Below are 22,774 nucleotides of genomic sequence, written 5' to 3'. Positions count from 1 at the left end.
TGTTTGTTGGCCACATAAATGTCTTCTTTTGAGAAGTGTTTGTTCATATTCTTCACCCACTTTTTGATGTTTTTTTTTTTTTTTTCTTGTAAATCTGTTCAAGTTCCTTGTAGATTCTGGATGTTTGCCCTTTGTCAGATGGATAGATTGCAAAACTATTCTCCCATTTTGTAGATTGCCTGTTCACTCTGATGATAGTTTATTTTGCTGTGCAGAAGCTCTTTAGTTTAATTATATCCCACTTGTCAATTTTGGTTTTTATTGCCATTGCTTTTGGTGTTTTAGTCATAAAGTCTTTTCCCATGCCTATGTCCTGAGTGGTATTGGCTAGGTTTTCTTCTAGGGTTTTTATAGTTTTAGGTCTTACATTTGTCTTTAATCCATCTTGGGTAAATTTTTGTATAAGGTGTAAGGAAGGGGTCCAGTTTCAGTTTTCTGCATATGTCTAGCCAGTTTTCCCAATACCATTTATTAAATGGGGAATCCTTTCCCTATTGCTTTTTTTGTTGGTTTGTCAAAGATCAGATGGCTGTAGATATGTGGTGTTATTTCTGAAGCATCTGTTCTGTTTCATTGGTCTGTATATCTGTTTTGGTACCAGTACCATGCTGTTTTGGTTACTGTAGCCTTGTAGTATAGTTTTAAGTCAGGTAGCGTGATGCCTCCAGCTTTGTTCTTGGCTATATGGGCTCTTTTTTCGTTCTATATGAAATTTAAGGTAGTTTTTTCTAATTCTTTGAAGAAAGTCAGTGGTAGCTTGATGGGTATAGCATTGAATCTATAAATTACTTTTCACAACATTGATTCTTCCTATCCATGAGCATGGAATGTTTTTCTATTTGTTTATGCCCACTCTTATTTCCTTGAGCAGTGGTTTGTAGTTCTCCTTGAAGTGGTCCTTCACATCTCTTATAAGTTGGATTCCTAGGTATTTTATTCTCTTTGTAGCAATTGTGAATGGGAGTTCACTCATGATTTGGCTCTCTGCCTATTATTGGTGTATAGGAATGCTTGTGATTTTTGCACATTGAGTTTTTATTCTGAGACTTTGCTGAAGTTACTTATCAGTTTAAGGAGTTTTGGGGCTGAGATGATGGGATTTTCTAAATATACAATCATGCCATCTGTAAACAGAGACAATTTGACTTCCTTTCTTCCTATTTGAATACCCTTTATTTCTTTCTCTTGCCTGATTGCCCTGGCCAGAACTTCCACTACTATGTTGAATAGGAGTGGTGAGAAAGGGCATCCTTGTCTTGTACCAGTTTTCAAAGGGAATGCTTCCAGCTTTTGCCCATTCAGTATGATATTGACTGTGGGTTTGTAATAAATAGCTCTTACTATTTTGAGATACGTTCCATCAATACCTAGTTTATTGAGAGTTTTTAGCATGAAAGGCTGTTGAATTTTATTGAAAGTCTTTTTTTTGCATCTGTTGAGATAATCATGTGGTTTTTGTCATTTGTTCTGTTTATGTGATGAAATGCATTTATTGATTTGTGTATGTTGAGCCAGCCTTGCATCCCAGGGATGAAGCCAACTTGATCGTGGTGGGTAAGCTTTTTGATGTGCTGTTGGATTCGGTTTGCCTGTATTTTACTGAGGATTTTTGCATCAATATTGATGAGGGATATTGGTCTAAAATTCTCTTTTTTTGTTGTGTCTCTGCCAGGTTTTGGTATCAGGATGATGCTGGCCTCATAAAATGAGTTACAGAGGTTTCCCTCTTTTTCTGTTGTTTGGAATAGTTTCAGGAGTGGTACCAGCTCCTATTTGTACCTCTGGTAGATTTCGGCTGTGAATCTGTCTGGTTCTGGGCTTTTTTTGGTTGGTAGGCTATTAATTACTGCCTCAATTTCAGAACTTATTATTAGTCTATTCAGGGATGCAACTTCTTCCTGATTTAGTCTTGGGAGGGTATAAGTGTCCAGGAATTTATCCATTTCTTCTAGATTTTCTAGTTTATTTGCGTAGAGGTGTTTATAGTATTCTCTGATAGTAGGTTGTAGTTCTATGGAATCAGTGGTGATACCCCCTTTATCATTTTTTATTGCGTCTATTTGATTCTTCTCTCTTTTCTTCTTTGTTAGTCTTGCTAGCAGTCTATCTGTTTTGTTAATCTTTTCAAAAAACCAGCTCCTGTATTCATTTTTTTTGAAGGATTTTTCATGTCTCTATCTCCTTCAGTTCTGCTCTGATCTTAGTTATTTCTTGTCTTCTGCTAGCTTTTGAATTTCTTTGCTCTTGCTTCTCTAGTTGTTTTTATTATTATTATTACTATTACTAATTTTTTTTTGAGATGGAGTCTCTCTGTTGCCCAGGCTGGAGTGGAGTGGCATGATCTCGGCTCACCACAACCTCTGTCTCCTAGATTCAAGTGATTCTCCTGCCTCAGCCTCCCGAGTAGCTGGAACTACTGGCACGTGCCACCATGCCCGGCTAATTTTTGTATTTTTAGTAGAGATGAGGTTTCACTATGTTGGCCAGGCTGATCTCAGTCTCCTGACCTCTTGATTCACCCACGTCGGCCTCCCAAAGTGCTGGGATTGATTACAGGTCTGAGCCACCCGTGTAGTTGTTTTAATTGTGATGTTAGGGTGTCGATTTTAGGTCTTTCCCACTTTCTCCTGTGGGCATTTAGTGGTATAAATTTCCCTCTAAACACTGCTTTATCTGTGTCCTCTTGATTCTGGTATGTTGTGTCTTTGTCCTCATTGATTTCAAAGAACTTATCTATTTCTGCCTTAATTTCATTATTTACACAGTAGTCATTCAGGAGCAGGTTGTTCAGATAGAAATGATCCCTGAAAGTATAGTGTTTCCTAGTTTCTTTAAATGTAGTTTACTGAGCACATTTTTTCATTTTTCTCTGCTTTTTAAATTAACACATTAAAATTCACCCACTATGTTCTCCCATTTAAGTGTACAATTCAGTGGTTTTTAGTATATTCATGAAGTTGTTCAACCATCATTACAATTCATCTTAGAACATTTTCATCCCTTCAAAAAGAAACTCCATACCCTTTAGCTCTTAGTTTCAATCTCATTTCCCTCAGCCCTAAGCAACCATTAATGTAGTTTCTCTTTCTATAGATTTGCCTATTCTGGTTTCAAATGGAATAATATAACATGTAGTCTTTTGTGACTGACTTTTTTTATTAGTATGTTTTCAGGGTATTCTTTGACATTGTAGCGTGTGTCAATACTTCATTCCTTTTTATGGATGAATAATATTCTATTGTATGGATATGCCACATTTTGTTTTTCCATTCATCTTTTTTTGAACATTTGGGTTCTTTCCACCTTTTGGCTATTTTGAATAATGTTGCTGTGAACATTTGTGTGCAAGTTTTTGTGTGTACATACATCTTTATTTCTAATGGACATATATCCAGGAGCGGAATTGCTGGATCAAATGGTACTTCTGTGTTTAACTTTGAAGAACCATTGGACTGTCTTCTAAAATGGCTACAACATTTTACAGTCCTGTCAACAGTGTATGAGGGTTCTAATTTGTTTTCTGTCTTTTTGATTATAGCCATCCTAGTGGGTGTGAAGTGGTATCTTACTGTGATTTCAATTCACATTTCCCTGATGACTGATGATATTGACCACCTTTTAATGTACACATTGACCATTTGTGTATCTTTTTTAAGTTATATTTCTCTTTCTTCTTTTGTTGTAAGCTTGTAATCTCATTATTAGAATGAATTTGTTGGTTATTTAGACTAATTTTCTTTCTCTAGATGATTCTAGCATAAGTCTTTTAGCTTCTATTGGAAGAGTCCTAATGATGGGAAATTTACTATTTGTGAAGAAATTGGCCCAATTTTTGAAGAACTCCAGTTGTTAGAAGCTTCTTTTTATATTAAGCCAAAATTTATTTCACTGTTTTGGTACTGTTGTTGTTTTCTAATCTGTTATATTTTTGCTTTTTAGGCCCACATAGACTGTTTGATTCTTTACATAAGAGTCTTTCATAAGTTTTTTGTTTGTTTGTTTTTGTTTTTGTTTTTGGTTTGGAGTCTCACTCTGTTGCCCTGGCTGGTGCGCAGTGGCACAATCTCAGCTCACTGCAAGCTCTGCCTCCTGGGTTCATGCCATTCTCCTGCCTCAGCCTACAGGTGCCTGCCACTACGCCCGGCTAATTTTTTTCTATTTTTTAGTAGAGATGGGGTTTCACCGTGTTAGCCAGCCAGGATGGTCTCGATCTCCTGACCTTGTGATCTACCCGCTTCGGCCTCCTAAAGTGCTGGAATTACAGGCGTGGGCCACCGCGCCCGGCCGAGTCTTTCAGAAGTTTTATGACAGCTTTTAAGTCTCCTCATCTTCAGGCCAAATATTTATAATTTCTAAAATTGTCCTTCATCTTCTTCATTATCAAGTCCCACTACCTTCCCAGTCATTCTTGTGTGAACAAATTTCAGTTTCTCAACACCTCTTTTAGAGTATGGCCTTTGGAATTGAACAGACTATTTTAGACGTAGTGTGACTACTGCCGAATAGAAGTTTTCTCTCTTTGGAACACTATACTTGCACTGATTGTGGCTTAAAATTACCTTAACACTTCTTGCAACCACATTACAATGTTAATTCTTCTTTAACTTTCAGTGACCTAAAATCCTGTCTTTTTTATGCATTCTGTTATGCAATGTGTGTTCTGTATTAAGGTCAGTACTTATGTGTACCCATATTAAATTTCATTTTATTTTATCCAACATCTTATTCCCACATTTAAGACTTTTGGGTGGGGGGATTCTGAATGTGACATCTAGTGTGTGAGCTGTCTTTCATTGACCCTGTCATCTGGAAATTAGATTAGCATACTTTTTTTAAGTTTGTTTTTTTTTTTTTTAAATTTAAGTTCTAGGGTACATGTGCACAACGTGCAGGTTTGTTACATAGGTATACATGTGCCTTGTTGGTTTGCTGCACCTATTAACTTGTCATTTATATTAGGTATTTCTCCTAATGCTATCTCTCCTCCTCTCCCCCACCCTATGACAGGCCCGTGTGTGATGTTCCCCGCCCTGTGTCCAAGTGTTCTCATTGTTCAGTTCCCACCTATGAGTGAGAACATGCAGTGTTTGGTTTTCTGTCCTTGTGATGATGGTTTCCAGCTTCATTCATGTCCCTACAAAGGACATGAACTCTTCCTTTTTTATGGTTGCATAGTATTCCATGGTGTATATGTGCCACATTTTCTTAATCTATCATTGATGAACATTTGGGTTGGTTCTAAGTTTTTCCTATTGTGAATAGTGCCACAATAAGCATACGTGTGCATGTGTCTTTATAGTAGCAGATTAGCGTGATTTTTTGTACCTTGAGTCGGTCTATAGAACAGTGTCAGAGACTGACGTTGCCACTAGAAACTTTAGTGGAGATTGATATGGATCCATTTATACATGCCTTTCACTAAGGCACTCAGTAATAATAAAAATAATCATTAGGTTACATACAGCATTCTTACTATGTGCCGTGCACTGTGCTAAGTATGTGAGATACATTATTCTATTTAGTCCTCACCATGACCCTATAAAGCAGATACTATAATTATCTGCATTTTCTGCATAAGAAAACCAAACCTTAGGAAAGCTAATAATTTGGTCTTAAGTTAAACAGCTAATAAGTGGCAGAGGCAGGTTTGAACACAATCTGTCTTATTCTAAAATTCATTCTTAAACTTTACTTTCATATGAAAACCCACTTTATTTGAAGTTATGCCTTATTTTTCTTATCCATTTATTCATACATTAAGCAAATAATTATTAAGTTCTTACCATGTGCCAGGCACTGTTTATCTCTAGGATACATCAGTAAGCAAAAGCAGACATTTCTTACCCTTATGGAGCTTATTCTACCACTGGAAGTTCTGGGAGATTGTGAGCGTAGAATGAGGGGGTATTATTGGTTTATAATTTTAAATAGGGTGACTAGCGTAGGCTGTATTGAGAGGATAAACATTTAAATAAGCACTTTAAATTGGCAAGGGAATGAATTACTCAGATAACTGGAAGAAAAAATTCCTGTTCATTCCTCCTTGAAGTTACTCTGCAATGTTTAAAAGGCCAGAGATAGTTCCCTAAGATGCTTTTTGGTTATTGTAGGGAATCTAAAATATACTGTCTGAGAAAATTATTTATCTCTTCATGTCCTACATATTGCATCCTTGAGATAAAATGTTATTAGCTTGTATCTAAATAAGAGGAAAAAACTTCTTACAAGCTAAGGAAAGTTTCATTTTGAACCTCTCTTTCCCATTTGAGAACTTCTTGTTCGATGAAACAAGAACACATTTCTCCTTTTTTCAAGTGAGGAGCTGGAGAATCCATGGAAAGAATATTTCTGGTTATTTGTCTTCAATAAGTTTCTTCTTGAATAGTTTGGAATTCCCTAGAGGACGTAATGTGTCGAGTCCATCTCGAGAAGCTATAAAAAGAAAAAAAGTCAAATTTAAAGGAAATAGAAGGAAATATAAAGATAAGAAAAGCCAATGAAATAGTTAACAGATGTATACTGGAGAAAAATCATCAAAGCTGAAAGTTGATGCTTTGAAAAGATTAGTAAAATCCTAGCAAGATCAATAAAGAAGAGAAAAAAAGACAAACCAATATCAAGAATGAAAAAGGGACATCGCCATGTATCTTAAAGAATCAAAAAAATTTTTCTCAATAAAATACAATTTGCCAAAGCTGACAGAATAGGAAACAAAATCTGAATAGTCCTGTATCTATTAAAGAAATTGAATCTTTAATTTTAAATTTCTGCATGGAAAGTATCAGTTCCAGATAGCTTCACTGGTACATTCTTCCAATTGTTTAAAGAAGAAGTAACACTAATCATATACAAACTCTTTTGAAAAACGGAAAAAAAGGGAACACTTCTCAGTTCTTCTTTAAGGCCAGAATAATCTTGACACTAGAGTCTGGTAAGAATGATACAGAAAAAGAGATTTATGAACTGGACCACTGAGATCAGCCCAGTCCAGCCCAGATCAGCTAGACCCCTACAGACTGATGAGCTAAATAAATGTGAATGTTTTATGTACTGAGATTTATGGGGTATTTGTTATATAGCACTGTCCTATCAATAAATAACAGATATGGATAATAATATTCACTTCGTAGAAGTTGCTTTGAAAAATAAGTGAGAAAAAAAGAATGATACAAAAGAGGTTAGTTGGTCAATTTACTCATTAAAATATGTGGGGAAAAAACCCTTAGCAAATCCAATTCCTCAACATATAAAAAGAATAGTATGTCATGATGAAGTAGGATTAATTCCAGGAATGTAAGGATGGTTTAATTTTGGAAAAGCAGTGTAATGTGTCATATTAACAGAGAAAAAGAGAAAAAAATAATCATTTTAACAGAGGGGAAAAAGATTTGACAAAACTCAGTGGTCAGTCATGATAAAAACCTCTTAACAGCTTTTAATAGAAGGGAAGTTTCTTAATCTGATAAAGAATATCTACAAAAAGCCTATGGCAAATATCAAACTCAATTTTAATTTTTGCATATTTGGTCAATGTTTTCAGCCCACAAGTTTGTACATGATGACTTCATAGTAGTAATTACAAAGCAATAGTGTATTTCATGTGCTATCCATCAATATGATGACATTGATTTCTACATGTGAATTTCTGATGGCATTAGTTAATGTTCTCCTATGTACTTAGCATATAGATTCATATAAATTTGATTTAATTACTTAAATCTTGCTTATAACTAACACTACTTTTGTTGATGGGACCGCATCAACCAAATTTTGGACTGTGAATTAGGAAGTGTGAGTTGGGCCGGGTGCAGTGGCTCATGCTGTAATCCCACACTTTGGGAGGCTGAGACGGGCGGATCACTTTAGGTCAGGAGTTCAAGACCAGCCTGGCCAACATGGTGAAGCCCTGTTGCTACTGAAAATCCAAAAATTAGCCGGGCATGGTGGCGGGCACCTGTAATCCCAGCCACTCAGGAGGCTGAGGCAGGAGAATCACTTGAACCTGTGGCGGAGGTTACAGTGAGCTGAGATCACACCACTGAACTCCAGCCTGGGTAACAGAGGAAACTCTCAAAAAAAAAAGATAAAAATTATGAGTTGTAAGTCAGTGATATGTTGCTCCATTTTATATCCATATGGCTTGCTTGCACATTTAGTTGATGGAATGTAGATAATGGGCCTGCACATTATAGCTTCAAGGAAGTCTAAGACATAAGGTTTTGAGAATTCTGCTTTTAGAAGTTGGGATTCACAATTTGGGAAGCAATTAAAATGTTGAGATAGTATTCATACTTTGGTAAGCCACAAATAACTGATGTTTACTGAACTTGTGTTGTCGGTCTCTAAATCTCTCTTTCATGAAATCATGCAACTAAGATAGTTGCATGGAGGCAAAAATAATGGAAAAGAGAGAATGGAATGGAAACATACCTACTTTAGCAATACATATCTATTTGTGTATTCCTATTCATGTGTTACATTGAAAATTATTTATGGTATTTGGAATTCTGGGAAGATGGTAGTGGCTGTAGCATAGTTTTTGAATCGTCCTGTTTCCTTAACAGAATAACTAGGATAGCATAATCAAAAGCTCTTGAGCAGTATCTGTAACAAAATTAATTGATTAGAGAAAATAGGGACAAACCGCCAACAGCTGCCAAATTTGTATTTTTTAAAAAATGAAAGAAAAAAAAAGATTTGTGTGACACTGGCATGTCATCTCTTTAGAAGGAAGCAGTAGAGTACCTTACTGTCCTGAGAATGGCAGATTTCTAAAATAGCCAACAGGTAAAGCTAAAAGGGGTTTTTATGCACTTCAATTCATGGCTGAGTATAAGATGTTCATGGTAAGGTTCTCTAGAGCTGTCTGCGCTCTAAGCTAAAATTAGCCAAAACTTTCTTCCAGTATAAAGCTTCATACTAAGAGCAGTCCACAGGGAATTTAATCAAAATCAAGTAGGACAACAAGTACAATAAAACAAGGACAACAAGGACAATAAAGACAAAAGGAAAAAGAAGAACCAGAGGGGGCAAGAGCTAAGTGTCCTAGGGGCCAACATTTTTACCACTTCATGAAAACAATAGAAAAGGGAGATAGAGATCTAAAAATCTATCCTGACCTATGTTTCTCTCTTAAAAATTTAAAAACATTAAATTTAGGTAAAGATGACCAACAAAAAGGATTGTTGTTGAATCTCATAGCAAGTTGTAATAGTTAAGGATTGTATGTTTTTCTTATAATATCCAGAAGTTATATTGTGAAAATAATTAATATGTGCTTAATATTTTTATGGGTCTTGGTAGGATTGCCATATACTTTCCAAAAGACTAATATCATTTTACAAGGCCATTAGGGCCATTCACTTATTAGTACCTGTTTCGCTGTAATTTTACTACCTTATTTATTCTAATATAACTAGTTAAAAATTCATTGTTCATTATTGCTTTAATTTGCATTTTGCAAATTATTAAGAGATGTTAAACATTTTCCCAAGTATTGGTGTATGTGAGTAGAACCCTAAACCTGTGGGTAACTTCAAGTATCTAACTGTTGTCTACTTATAATCATGGTCTGTTTATCCATTGGGTCTTAAATTTTTTTTTTTTTTTTAACACATGAGGTCATTTGGATATATTATAGAAATATTAACCCTTTGTTTTGCTTAATTAAAATACAGTTCCTTCTTTTCCTGTTTATTTTTGAGACATTATTACAGAAATGCTGGTTTTAATATTTGAATCTTTTGATGTTTTGTGATTTCCTTTGGTGTTTAAAATCTAAGAAAAGTTATAATTTCTGAACAGCTATGATAAATACTGTATTTAGGATAATTTTCTAAAGAAAATTTAAATTTTGATCAGCGTTACATTTCTAGAAAATTAGTCATAATAACCTGAAGGTAATTTTCCATGATAGCCATTTTAAAACAGTATTAAATTGAGTAAAAATACTAACAAATATAAATGACTTACATATTACACCTTAAAGTGTGCTGGAACCAAGACAATTGACAAAAGCCAAGAAATCAACAAGAGCAATATAATATTTATTCTTAAATTCTGTTGTGGGGTGGTAGAAAGCAATTTCCTGTTTTTGGTTTGTTGTTACAAAGTGATGACATTTACTTTGTGCACTATAAGGGAATCTTTGGAGTTCTGTTGACCATATTAATTATGTGTAAAAATTATCTCATATTTTTGTGGTGTAAAGTGTTTAGTTAAAAAAAAAAATTCTTCAGTCTTTTAATCTTTAAAACGTGTTAGCTAGTGTATGTAGTATATGTACAAAAAATATTAGGAAAGGCTGAAATTTGGAGGATTGGATAAAATACTTGTTCATATCATTTCTGTTCTCATTGCTTTTATTTAAAATTATTTTCCAATGCTAATTTAAGCATTTATGCAACATTTCTAGAGAATTGGCATTTTTATAAATGTCTGGGTTTTTTTGTTTGTTTTGAGACAGAATCTCACTCTGTCACCCAGGCTGGAGTGCTGGCGGTGATCTCAGCTCACTACAACCTCTCCCTCCTGGGTTCAAGCAGTTCTGCTTGAGCCTCCCAAGTAGCTGGGATTACAGACATGCACAACCATGCCTGGCTAATTTTTGCATTTTTAGTAGAGATGGGGTTTTACCATGTTGGCCAGGCTGGTCTCAAACTCCTAACCTCAGGTAATCCTCCCACCTCTGCCTCCCAAAGTGCTAGGATTACAGACATGAGACTGCGCCTGGCTAAATGTCTGTTTTTTAAAGGTTTTAGGAGATGATTTTTTAAAATACTGCTGAGTGTTTGTAATTTTAAGAGAAACAAGTTAAAAACATACGTTTATGGATTTCCCCTTGAAAAATTATATAAATATTACTGTTATAAGTAGCAACTAACAATATTTTCATGGTAAGTTTTCTTTTCAACGGTGTGACAAATGGTAGATGAGATGAAATCAATATTGTTACTTTTCTATGTTGAACTGAATAGCTATTCATGTTTCAGGAAAAAAAATTTAGTATTTCAAAAGGATTATCAGAAAAGTGTTCCTCTTTTAAGGGTTTAGAATGATAGTATTAATCTGTCGACTAAATTGTGCATAATTTATCAGAATAATTTTGCTTCCAAATGTTTATTTTAAAGTTTTCTCTTTGAATAAATGGAGTACTTTATGTAAACATTTAAAAAGTACACTTAAGGTGGGGTGTGGTGGCTCACACCTGTAATCTCAGCACTTAAGAAGGCTGAGGTAGGCCGGACGCGGTGGCTCAAGCCTGTAATCCCAGCACTTTGGGAGGCCGAGACGGGCGGATCACAAGGTCAGGAGATCGAGACCATCCTGGCTAACCCGGTGAAACTCCGTCTCTACTAAAAAATACAAAAAACTAGCCGGGCGAGGTGGCGGGCGCCTGTAGTCCCAGCTACTCGGGAGGCTGAGGCAGGAGAATGGCGTAAGCCTGGGAGGCGGAGCTTGCAGTGAGCTGAGATCCGGCCACTGCACTCCAGCCTGGGCGACAGAGCGAGACTCCGTCTGAAAAAAAAAAAAAAAAAAAGAAGGCTGAGGTGGATAGATTGCTTGAGCCCAAGAGTTCAAGACCAGCCTGGGCAGCATGGTAAAACCCCATCTCTACCAAAAATGCAAAACAAAAAAAAAAATTATCTGGGAGTGGTGGCGCTTGCCTGTGGTCCCAGCTACTTGGGAGGCTGAGGCGGGAGGGGATCCCTTGAGCCTGGGAGGCAGAAGTTGATTGAGCCAAGATCACCCACTGCACTGCAGCCTGGGTGACAGAATGAGACCCCATCTCAAAACAAAACACACAAAAAAAGTACACTTAAGACACAGACAAAATTTTAATTTAGAATATTGTCAGTGTGTAATAATGGTTTCCAAAATAGCTTGGAGAAGTAATATAATTTAATTTAATAGAAAGAACACAGGCTTTGGAATATCAAAGGATCTTGTTGTGAATCCCAATTCTGCCACTTATGTGACATTGGGTACTTCACTTCTTTTCAGTTTTTGAATCTGTAAAATAAATATTTACTTATATTTCATCAAATCTTTTTTTTTTTTTCCCCTTTTGTAGAGACAGGGTCTCACCATATTGTCCAGGCTGGTTTTGAACTCTTGAGCTCAAGTGATCCTCCTCCCTCAGCCTTTCAAAGTACTGGAATGAAAGGCATGAACCACTGCACCTGGCCAAATCTAAGGCAGATATTTATTCAGTTTTTAACATTTTTGAAATCTTCGTGAGTCTTAGATAGTGTATTATATTTAATTGGTTATGTTTTTTCTTTCTGAACATTACAGAAAATAATGGTGCTTCTTATAATTGAGGATATCTTAGATTAAATAAAATACAGTGATAATGCCAGCTTTATAGACTCATTTTGAAGTGGAAATTGGATAATATAAGCACATGGAAGATATTCATTAAGTACTAGCTTTCTTTCTCTTTTTCTTATAACGAGGTATGTTAGAGTTTTTACGATTGTTTTGTTTGGGGGATTTGTTGTTGTATTATCAAAAGAATCAGAAGTTTAGTGCTATTAGGTAAAGACCATAGGTCAATATTTTAAGTCCCCATATCACAACATCTTGTATCTATATTGCTGAAACACTTCTACTTTGGAGAAATGGCTATGTTTTGGGCAATAATAATTATTGTATTAACTAACACTTACAAAATGGCCACTTTGCACTGATATTGTTCTATTTATGTATACATATAAATAGGTATGAAATAGGGACTGTTATTCCCATTTTTACAAATGAGGAAACTGAGGCAAAGAAGTTGATTAATTTTCCCAGAGTTCTACAGTTAGACTTTATATGAATTAAACAAACCAGTAAAACAAATCCAAAAAAGGTAGCACACAGAAGCAAGAAACCTCTTTGCAAAGATTAGCCTTAGGAATAATAATCTTAGGAATAGAAGAAAAAGTTTCACAAGGCTTTAAATCTTGACTCTAAAACTGACTAAGGTGGAGTCTGAATCAAGTGATAAAGATTTAGCCAGCAACTTACCCTTTCCCTTTTGAGTGAAGGAGGATTTTAGTTTCTCAGCTAATAGAGTCTCAGGCAATATAAGAATTGGCAAATTTTATCCTGTTGGCTGCCAAATTGAGCTCTGTTTAATTGCTGATGCAACATAAAAGCGACTTAATGGATTTTGAGTAGAGAGAAATGGAATAAACTTCTAAGCCTGTATGAGAGAAATTTCACTGGAGTGGAAATCAAGAGGGTAAAGTAGCCAAAGTTTACCCACTCTGGTAGATGAAATGTATAGAAAGGAAAACTAACGCATCTTTGGCATCTTTATTCTGGATTCAATCTGATAATGGCAAGTTATTTTTAAAATATTATTTCTGGCTGAGATAATAATCTTTTTATTTCCCCACAAAACATTGTGACTAGCATTCTAACATGTGTATTTGTGCAGTTGCATTAGAAGGAGGAACTAATCCTAGGAAAGGGGAATGTATTTAGAATATACCATAATCAAATTTTGGGGTCATTTTTTTTTTCTAAGGATTTTAATTAAAAGTACTTTCTTTCTTTCTTTTTTTTTTTTGTTTTTTGTTTTTTGAGAGATGGAATTTCACTCTGTCACCCAGACTGGAGTGCAGTGGCCTAAAAGTACTTTATTTCTTATATTTAAAAATATTCATTATGTCTGTTTATGAGTGAAAAAGTGAAAATAACCTAATATACAACTGTTAGATAATGGTTAAGTAAATTATATTACATTACCTCATGGAATATTATGCTGGGTTTAAAATTAATGTTTGTAGGACTTATGTTCCTGGGAATGGTGGAGTAACAGGGACGAGATTTACCCTTTTGCCAGAAACAAGAAGAAAGCCAGACGCTTGGCTAAAATTACTGGATGAGACAGTAATCTTCAGACATTGTATTATAGGTAGTGTAAAGTTCCAAAAGAAGGGAAACTGCCGGGCACGGTGGCTCACGCCTGTAGTCCCAGCACTTTGGGAGGCCGAGGCAGGCAGATCACGAGGTCAGGAGATCAAGACCATCCTGACTAACACGGTGAAACCCCCTCTCTACTAAAAACACACACACCCACACAAAATTAGCCAGACATGGTGGCGGACGCCTGTTGTCCCGGCTGAGGTGGGAGAATGGCATGAACCCAGGAGGCGGAGCTTTCAGGGAGCCAAGATTGCGCCACTGCACTCCAGCCTGGGCGACAGAGTGAGACTTCATCTAAAAAACAACAAAACAAGCTGTGCCTTACAGGTGCATTCATTTATTTATTACCTGGCAGCATTTTCCAGGCTGCAAGGAGGGAGAACCCAAAATGGCCTGGCAGTCTCACCAGTTTGAACTAGAATTTGCAGGGCAGAATACCAGAGAGGATGATCCTTTATTGACAGTTCCAGAGATCTGCAGAGGGGTCCCTTTGGCTGAACACTAATCTATGCATGTATAAGAGGCCGGGGAAAGAAACGTAAGAAAGCAGTAGGCCAATTTCTGGAGCTGACATAGGACTGAGAATATTTTGTTTCCTACCAGGTTAGGAGTAGAATGAAAATGTAATATGTGGGGTATATGGTACAGGCCTCAGAAGGGTTTCACTTCAGTAGCTGTGCTAAATTAAATGCTATATCAAAGGCTACTTTGTCCTTGCCTTAGCACTGCTTAAAATTGAGCCTCAAAAGGATCAGACTGATTCCAGGTAACTTAATGCATGCCAAAACAAAGTCCAACATAATTTAAAGGAACACAACAAAATCCAGCAAGCAAGAATGTGAAATTTATTACAATGCCTTGCTTACAGTAAAAGTCTTTAAAACTTGCCAAAAAGAAAAAAAAAAAAAAAGGAGGGGGCAGGAAAATATGACCCAGGAGAAAAACCTGTCAATAAAAGTAGATGGTGGAAATGATAAAGATGATACAATAAGAGACAAGGACATGAAAACACTTATTTTACAAACATATACTATATATTCAAGAAAGTAGAGGAAAACATATGTAGAGAGAAATGGAGGATACAAAAATATCCAAATGGAACTTTTAGATATGGAAAAATATATCTGAAGTAAAAAAAATACTGGATATGATTAACAGCACATTAGACATTACATAAGATCAGTGAACTTGAAGCTCGAAAATGGAGCAAGTGAAACTAATCAAAATGAAGCACAGAGCATAAAAAGACTGAACAAAAAAAGAACAGAACTTCAATGAGCTGTGGGAAAATATAAAGCAATGTAGCATTTTTGTAATTGGAGACCCAGAAAGGAGAAAAAATGTGAGAGAAGACAGAAGCAAAATTTAGTTAATAATGACTGAAATTTCAAACAGTTGATAAACTGTAAACCACAGTTTTTCAATCTTTGCCCCATTGATATTCTGGGCCAGAAAACTCTTCATTATGGAGGGTATCCTGTACATTGTGGGACATTAAGCAGCAACTCTGGTCTCTATTCACTAGATGTCAATAGCATTGCATAGTGTGACAGCTAAAAAATTGCCCCAGACATGCCAAATATCTGTGGATGGAGATGGCAAAAAAAAAAAACTGTCCCCAGTTGAGAGTCACTTCCATAAACCCATAGATCCAAGAAGCTCGATGAACCCTGTGCGGAAGAAATGTAATGAAGCCATACAATACATATCAAACTGTTGAAAGCCAGTGAAAAAGAGAAAAAAGCAGACAGAAAACATAAAGATAAACAAAGGTAGAACTACAGCAGACTTTTCAGAAGTCTGAAGTCAATAGGTTGACAACAAAAGGAAAAGATGATCAACCTGTAATTCTCTACTCAGTTAAGATATAATAGCTTTCAAAAATGAAGGTAAACTTTACTTAACATAATAGGTATTTATGAAAAACCCAGAGGTAGATCAGGAATAAGACAAGGATGTTTGCTTTCACCACTCCTGTTCAACATTGTATACATAAATTCTAGCCAGAGCAATTAGACAAGAAAAATAAAGAAACAGCATCCAAATTGGAAAGGAGGAAATAAAAATGTTTATCAGTGACATGATCCTATACAGTATATAGAAAATCCAGGGAATCCACAAAGACACTGCTAGAGTTAAGATATTAATTCAGCAAACTTGCAAGATATAAGATCATAAGATCAGCATGCAAAAATCACTGTGTTCTTTAGACCGTCAGCGGATACTCTGAAATGGAAACAAACAAAAATATTCCATTTACAGTAGCCTTCAGAAGAAGAAAAAACCCTGGGAATTTTAACCAAGGATGTGAAAGATTTTATACTGAAAACTATATTGCTGAAAGAAATTAAAGAAGACCTAAGTTAATGGAAATTCATATTGTGTTCATGGATTGGAAGATTTAATTTTATTTAGATGGCAGCACTGTCCAAGTCAATCTGATTTATATGGAATTGCAAAGGGCCCCAAATAGTCAAAAGTATTGAAAAGAGCAAAACTAGAGGATTCAAACTTTGCAACTTCAAAATTTACTATAAAGCTACAGTAATTACAACAGTATGGTACTGGAAAATGATAGGCATATGGAAAAGAATTGAGAGTGCAGAAATGAACTCTCAAGTTTAAGGTCAGTTGATTTTCAACAGGACCATTCAATGGGGAAGAAAATAATCTCTTCAACAAATGATCCTGGAACAGCTGGATATCCATATGCAAAAGAATGAAGGTACATTCCTATCTTGACATATATACAAAGATTAACTAAAAATGGATCAATGACCTAACTGAGTTAAAACTCTGAGTCTTGGCCGGGTGCTTTGGCTCATGCCTGTAATCCTAGCACTTTGGGACACCAAGGTGGGTGAATCATCTGAGGTCAGGAGTTCGAGACCAGCCTGGACAACATGATGAAACCCTATCTCTACTAAAAATACAAAAATTAGGTGGGCATGGTGGCAGGCGCCTGTAATCCCAGCTACTCAGGAGGCTGAGGCAGGAGAGTTGCTTGAACCCGGGAGGTGGAGGTTGCAGTGAGCTGAGATTGTGCCACTGTACTCTAGCCCGGGTGATAGAGCAGGACTCAGTCTAAAAAAAAAAACTCTGAGTCTTTGAATAAAACATAGAGGTGTGTCTTAATAATCTTGGATTTGGCCATGGATTCTTACATAAGGCAGGAAAAGCTCAAGCAACAAAAGAAAAGATAAGTAAATAGGACTTCATCAATGTTAAAAACTTCTGTGCTTCAAAGGACACTACCAAGAAAGTAAAACAGGAAATTTTTGCAAATCATATATTGAATAAGGGTCTGCTATTCAAAATATGTAAGTAACTCTTACAACTCAACAACAGAAAGACAACCCAACTAACAAATTGTCAAAGAACTTAAATAGACATTTCTCAAAAGAGAATGGTGTATAACAACCTGAGTTAGTCTTTTGAGTGGTATTTCATTGTGATTTTGAAAGTCGAGTATGGTATTTCAAGCCACAACAAAATACTGCTTCATACCCAGTAGGTTGTCCACACACAAAAAAGATAATAACAAGTTTTGGCAGGGATGTAGAGACATTGAAACTGTCTTAGATTGCTGCTAGGACTGTACAATGGTGCAGCTGCCATGAAAGACAGTTTGGTGATTCCTCAAAAAGTTAAAAATAGAATTACCAGTTTTTTTGGGTATATACAGGAGTGGAATTGCTGGGTAATTTGGTACTCAAATACCTGTATACAAATGATCATAGCAGGACTATTCGCAATAGCCAAACGTGCAAACAACCCAAATGTCCATTAACTGATGAGTGGATAAGGAAAATTTGGTATTGGAATATACATAAAATAGACTATTAATCATAAAAAGGAATGAAGAACCAATACATGCTATAATATAGATGAGCCTTGAAAACATTAAACCAAGTGAAAGAGGGCAGACATAAAAGATTACATAGTGTATGATTCAATTTATATGAAATATCCAGAATGGTTAAATCCATAGAGACAGAAAGCAGATCGATGGTTGCCAATGTTTTGGGGGAGAGGGGAATGGGGAGTGACTGCTTAGTGGGTTCAAGGCTAAAGGTTTGGGGGATGGGGGAATGAGGAGTGACTACTTAGTGGGTTCAAGGCTTTTTGGGGGAAATGACAAATATGTTGTGGAACTAGATGGAGCAGGTTGCACAATATTGTGAATGTATTTTTTTTTTTTTTTTTTTTGAGATGGAGTCTTGCTCTGTCGCCCGGGCTGGAGTGCAGTGGCCGGATCTCAGCTCACTGCAAGCTCCGCCTCCCAGGCTTACGCCATTCTCCTGCCTCAGCTTCCGGAGTAGCTGGGACTACAGGCGCCCGCCACCTCGCCCGGCTAGTTTTTTGTATTTTTAGTAGATGGTCTCGATCTCCTGACCTCGTGATCCGCCCGTCTCGGCCTCCCAAAGTGCTGGGATTACAGGCTTGAGCCACCGCGCCCGGCTAAAATTTTTAAATCTCTTTAAAAGATCACTGAACTTCCAGTTTTAGCCTCAACATGTGAAGAACATGCAAGTTATCACTCCTGTCCTTAACAGTAACAGTAATCTGACCAAACTGAAAATCCAAGATTGTTCTAGATCCATCAGAGATTTGAGGTACCATTTCAAACTGCCATCCCCTAAACTAGAGAGACAGGTGAATGCAGAGAATCATAACCAAGATAACAGAAGATGCTTGGGCCATAAACTGGTAGAAACAATTCATTGGTAATGGATGAATTGCTGGAGGCTGAGTGTTTACTAGGGAGTCAAAAACTCCTCCCCAGTATTTCTTTTTGTTGTTGTTTTTTTTTCTTTTGAGATGGAGTCTCTCTGTGTCGCCCAGGCTGGAGTGCAGTGGCCCGATCTCGGCTCACTGCAAGTTCTGCCTCCCGGGTTCACACCATTCTCCTGCCTCAGCCTCCCGCGTAACTGGGACTACAGCGCCCACCGCTACACCCAGTTAATTTTTTTTTTGTATTTTTAGTACAGGTGGGGTTTCACCGTGTTAGCCAGGATGAGGATGATCTCAATCTTCTGACCTCGTAATCCGCCCACCTCGGCCTCACAAAGTGCTGGAATTACAGGCGCGAGCCACCACCCCCAGCCCCTCCACAGTCTTAGTAGGGCCTTCCACTTTGGTAGGTCTTACCTCCCAGAATCACATTACGGTAAAGATTCAAGAAAAATCTTATGTTTTGTGCTAGGGGAAGTAGCATATAATTAACGCTACTCACAGAACTCAGGGAAACACATTTGCCAGTTTATTATAAAGGATGTTACAAAGGATACAGATGAAGATGTTGAGGAAAAAAAGCCAAACTGTAAAGTATTTGAAGAGATTTATTCTGAGCCAAATATGAAGACCATGACCCATGACACAGCCTCAGGAGGTCTTGAGAACTTGTACCCAAGTTGATGGGGTTACAGACTGACTTTATAACCTTTAGGGAGATATGATGGCATTAACATTGGCCTGGATACCATCTTGAATAGAAGTGATGAGAATAGATATCCTTGCCTTGTTCCTGATCTTAGAAGGAAAACTTTCAGTTTTTCACCACTGAGTGTGGCCTTTCCATATATGGCCTTCATTATGTTGAGGTAGTTTTGTTTTTGTTTTTGAGGTTTCAGTATTTTACTCAAGTTTTTTTAAGTGATACTAATTACAGCATTTGAAGGGGAGGATCTAACTCCACACAAAATGGAAGACTCTAAAATGTACCCATTAAACTGCTAAAAAACAAATTGAGTGGTGAGAATACAACAGAAGTCCAATTTAGATTCTGAGTATTGTCACCATGTGATTACAGTCACACAGACACTTTCAAGCTTATAGCTGGAGCTCCTGAAAGCTATTTCATACTCTGGTGCAAGGGCAAAAAAACAACGCAAGAAGGAATAAGTCCTGAATTACTGGCTTTATCACATCCACCCTCTCCACCCCAAAATGGCACAAAAGAAACAGTGACCACACCACCCTGCAGACGTTTTGGTATAAAAGAGGTGATGATGAACTGGGCTGGGAACAGGTCATGAAGATCTGTCTAAAAAAATCCCAGTCGGGTGAGTTTGTACACACCATCAAGCAGTGAGCCTCTCATCAATTAGGGTTAGGAAACCAAGGTTTGATTCTCAGGAAATCACAGTTTCATTTACTCAATAAAATTTACAAAGTACCTACATATTATCAGCTTCCACTTGCAGCCATTTCTAGATAAAAAAGAAACCTGGTATCTCAAAGGGGCCACCAAGTTACCCCCAAGTCTACCACTGAAAGGACCTTTTTTGGAAATGGGTTTCTTCTGTACCTCTAAAAGGGTAGCATCTTAAAGCTGAATCATCTTTAACCTGGAGGTCTAACATATTTAGCAATACTTGCATTCGAGACATCCAACATTAAAAGATACAGTAAATTCTGAAGGTAGCTATGTTGCAGAATGTTTAAAGTTAAACAATTGTACAGTATTCATTTATGCTTGAAATTCCAGGCCTAAACCAAGCTTGTGGCCACCAGCATTGACGTACTTGCCATCCAGAAGAGCTGACAGTGTCAATTTGATACCTGGCTTTAGGGTCTGAGTGTATCCTAAACCTGTCTGGCTGGCGTTACTCACTTTAGCTGAGAAGCAGGTGTCAGGGTCAGTGTGATACTTGGCTGCTATTCTGAAGTGTATGTTACTGTTTCCTGCTGTCCAGGTGAGATTGACAGCGGTCTCCAACTTGTTCACCTTCTGGTAAACAGAGCTGCCAAACTCTGTCCCGTCATTCACATTAGTGTGAAGCTGGAATTCATCAGTCTTGTAGCCAACTGCAAAGTTGCTCTGGTTCACTTGGGACTTTGCAGTCTCAAAATTCATCTGGGCCGTGCGCTCACGCCTGTAATCCCAGCACTTGGGAGGCTGAGGCGGGCGGATCATGAGGTCAGGAGATCGTGACCATCCTGTCTAACATGGTGAAACCGTGTCTCTACTAAAAATTAAAAAAAAAAAAAAATTAGCCAAGTGTGGTGGTGGGTGCCTGTAGTCCCAGTTACTAGGGAGGCCGAGGCAGGAAGAACAGTGTCAACCCGGGAGGCAGAGCTTGCAGTGAGCCGAGATCGTGCCACTGCAGTCCAACCTGGGTGACAGAGTGAGACTCCCATCTCAAAAAAAAAAAAAAAAAAAATTCATCTGGTAGCCGGCCAGCCAGGCCTCGTAACCTAGCACCAGAGCACCCAGATGGAAGGCCTAAGCAATGCCCAGGTTAATGTGCTTCCGCTTGTACCCTGTGTTGATTGTAGCATTTTTTTTCCCCCAGTGTTAGGTGAGAAGGATGAATCAAAGGTAAGCTTCAGTCCACGTGCAAACTGAACCTCCACGGTACTCTCGGTGCCTAGTGTATTGTTGGTGTTCCATTTCTCCGTAAACGTCAGGCCGTACTCAGTCCACCTGTACTTGGTTTCTAGACTGCCCGTCACTGGTGGTCTCAGTGTTGGCTGAGGCTGAGCTTGTAAATTCCATTTCATTCTCAGATTTTGCTTTCAAATCAAGCTTTATTAAGCCAAATCCATAAACCTTGGTGAAGATATCCCTTTCAGTTTTGCCAAGATTGGCATTTGTGGGTGCCACAGCCACCTTCTGCTTAGAGGCATTGGTGGCAGGCTCAGTGGCAGCTATGGCCTGTTGAGGTAGTTTTATTCTATTCCTGGTTTATTAGTACATGTGAGGTATACATTTGTTTGGTCTGGAAAGGCAGGACAACTCGAAGCAGGGACTTATATGTAGGTCATAGGTGGATTCAAAGATTTTCTAATTGGCAGTTGGTTGAGAGTTAAGTTGTTATCTAAAAGCTTGGAATCAATAGAAAGGAATATCTGAGTTAAGGGTTTGTGGAGACCAAGGTTCTTACTATATAGATGAAGTCTCACAGGTGGCCACTGTTAGATGCAATAGATGACAATTGTTTCCTTTTCAGATCCTTAAAAGATTCTTCAGATCTCTCAGCTAATCTCTTTAGGATCAGAAAAAGGCCTGGAAAGGAAAGAGGATTCTTTACATAATGTAAAATTTCCCTTTTAAGAGATGGCTTTGCAGGGCCTTTTCAAAATATGTCAAATATATTTTGGGGTAAAATATTTTGATTTCATCCAGGGCCCGCTTTCTGTCATGTGATGCTGTGCTGGAGTCGGATTGGAATTGATATCTTATTGATACAAAGAGTCTTTTTTGTCAGTTGTAAGATCTTTGTTTTAATGTTAATGCTGGTCAGTTGTTCCTGAATACCAAAGGGAGGAAAGTATAATGAGGCATGTCCAGACCCCGACTTCCCATCATGGCCTGAACTAGTTTTTCAGGTTTCTTTGGAGAAACCTTAGCTGAGAGGAGGGGTTCATCCAGTTGGTCGTAGGGCTTAGAATTTTATTTTTGGATTACAAGGAGATGTGTGGGGTGAGGCATGGAGGAGGGGACATGGAGCTTTCATGACCTCTCTCTGGGCATGCCACCCTCCAGGGACCTCCATGTATTCCTCTATCCCCAAGCTCCCAGCACCCATTCCTCTTGGGTTTCATGATGTCAGTATTCCTTCCCCTAGGGTATAGGGCAGGACTCTCTCTGGGGATTGTGACCCACAATCAGAAAGTGTAACTTGGGGCAGGTAAAAGGAGGGCAGGAGAGGGGCCGGGCGCGGTGGCTCAAGCCTGTAATCCCAGCACTTTGGGAGGCCGAGGCGGGCGGATCACGAGGTCAGGAGATCGAGACTATCCCATCCTGGCTCACACAGTGAAACCCCGTCTCTACTAAAAATACAAAAATTAGGTGGGCATGGTGGCAGGCGCCTGTAATCCCAGCTACTCAGGAGGCTGAGGCAGGAGA

The 22,774-nt window shown here is 37.8% G+C and overlaps 1 protein-coding gene and 1 pseudogene across 2 annotated transcripts in view; one reads left to right on the top strand and one right to left on the bottom strand.

The window, feature by feature from the left end:
- The window catches only part of ACBD6 (acyl-CoA binding domain containing 6), a 204,442-nt gene that overhangs the window by 44,023 nt on the left and 137,645 nt on the right, over positions 1-22,774 (top strand). The gene's annotated exons all lie outside the window — the stretch shown is intronic.
- Positions 20,393-22,774, bottom strand: part of LOC105518252 — a 5,680-nt pseudogene continuing 3,298 nt past the window's right edge.

Source organism: Colobus angolensis, unplaced genomic scaffold, assembly GCF_000951035.1.
Source record: "Colobus angolensis palliatus isolate OR3802 unplaced genomic scaffold, Cang.pa_1.0 Scaffold315, whole genome shotgun sequence".
In the NCBI taxonomy this organism is placed as follows: Eukaryota; Metazoa; Chordata; class Mammalia; order Primates; family Cercopithecidae; genus Colobus; species Colobus angolensis.
This window is presented reverse-complemented; position numbering and strand designations above follow the sequence as displayed.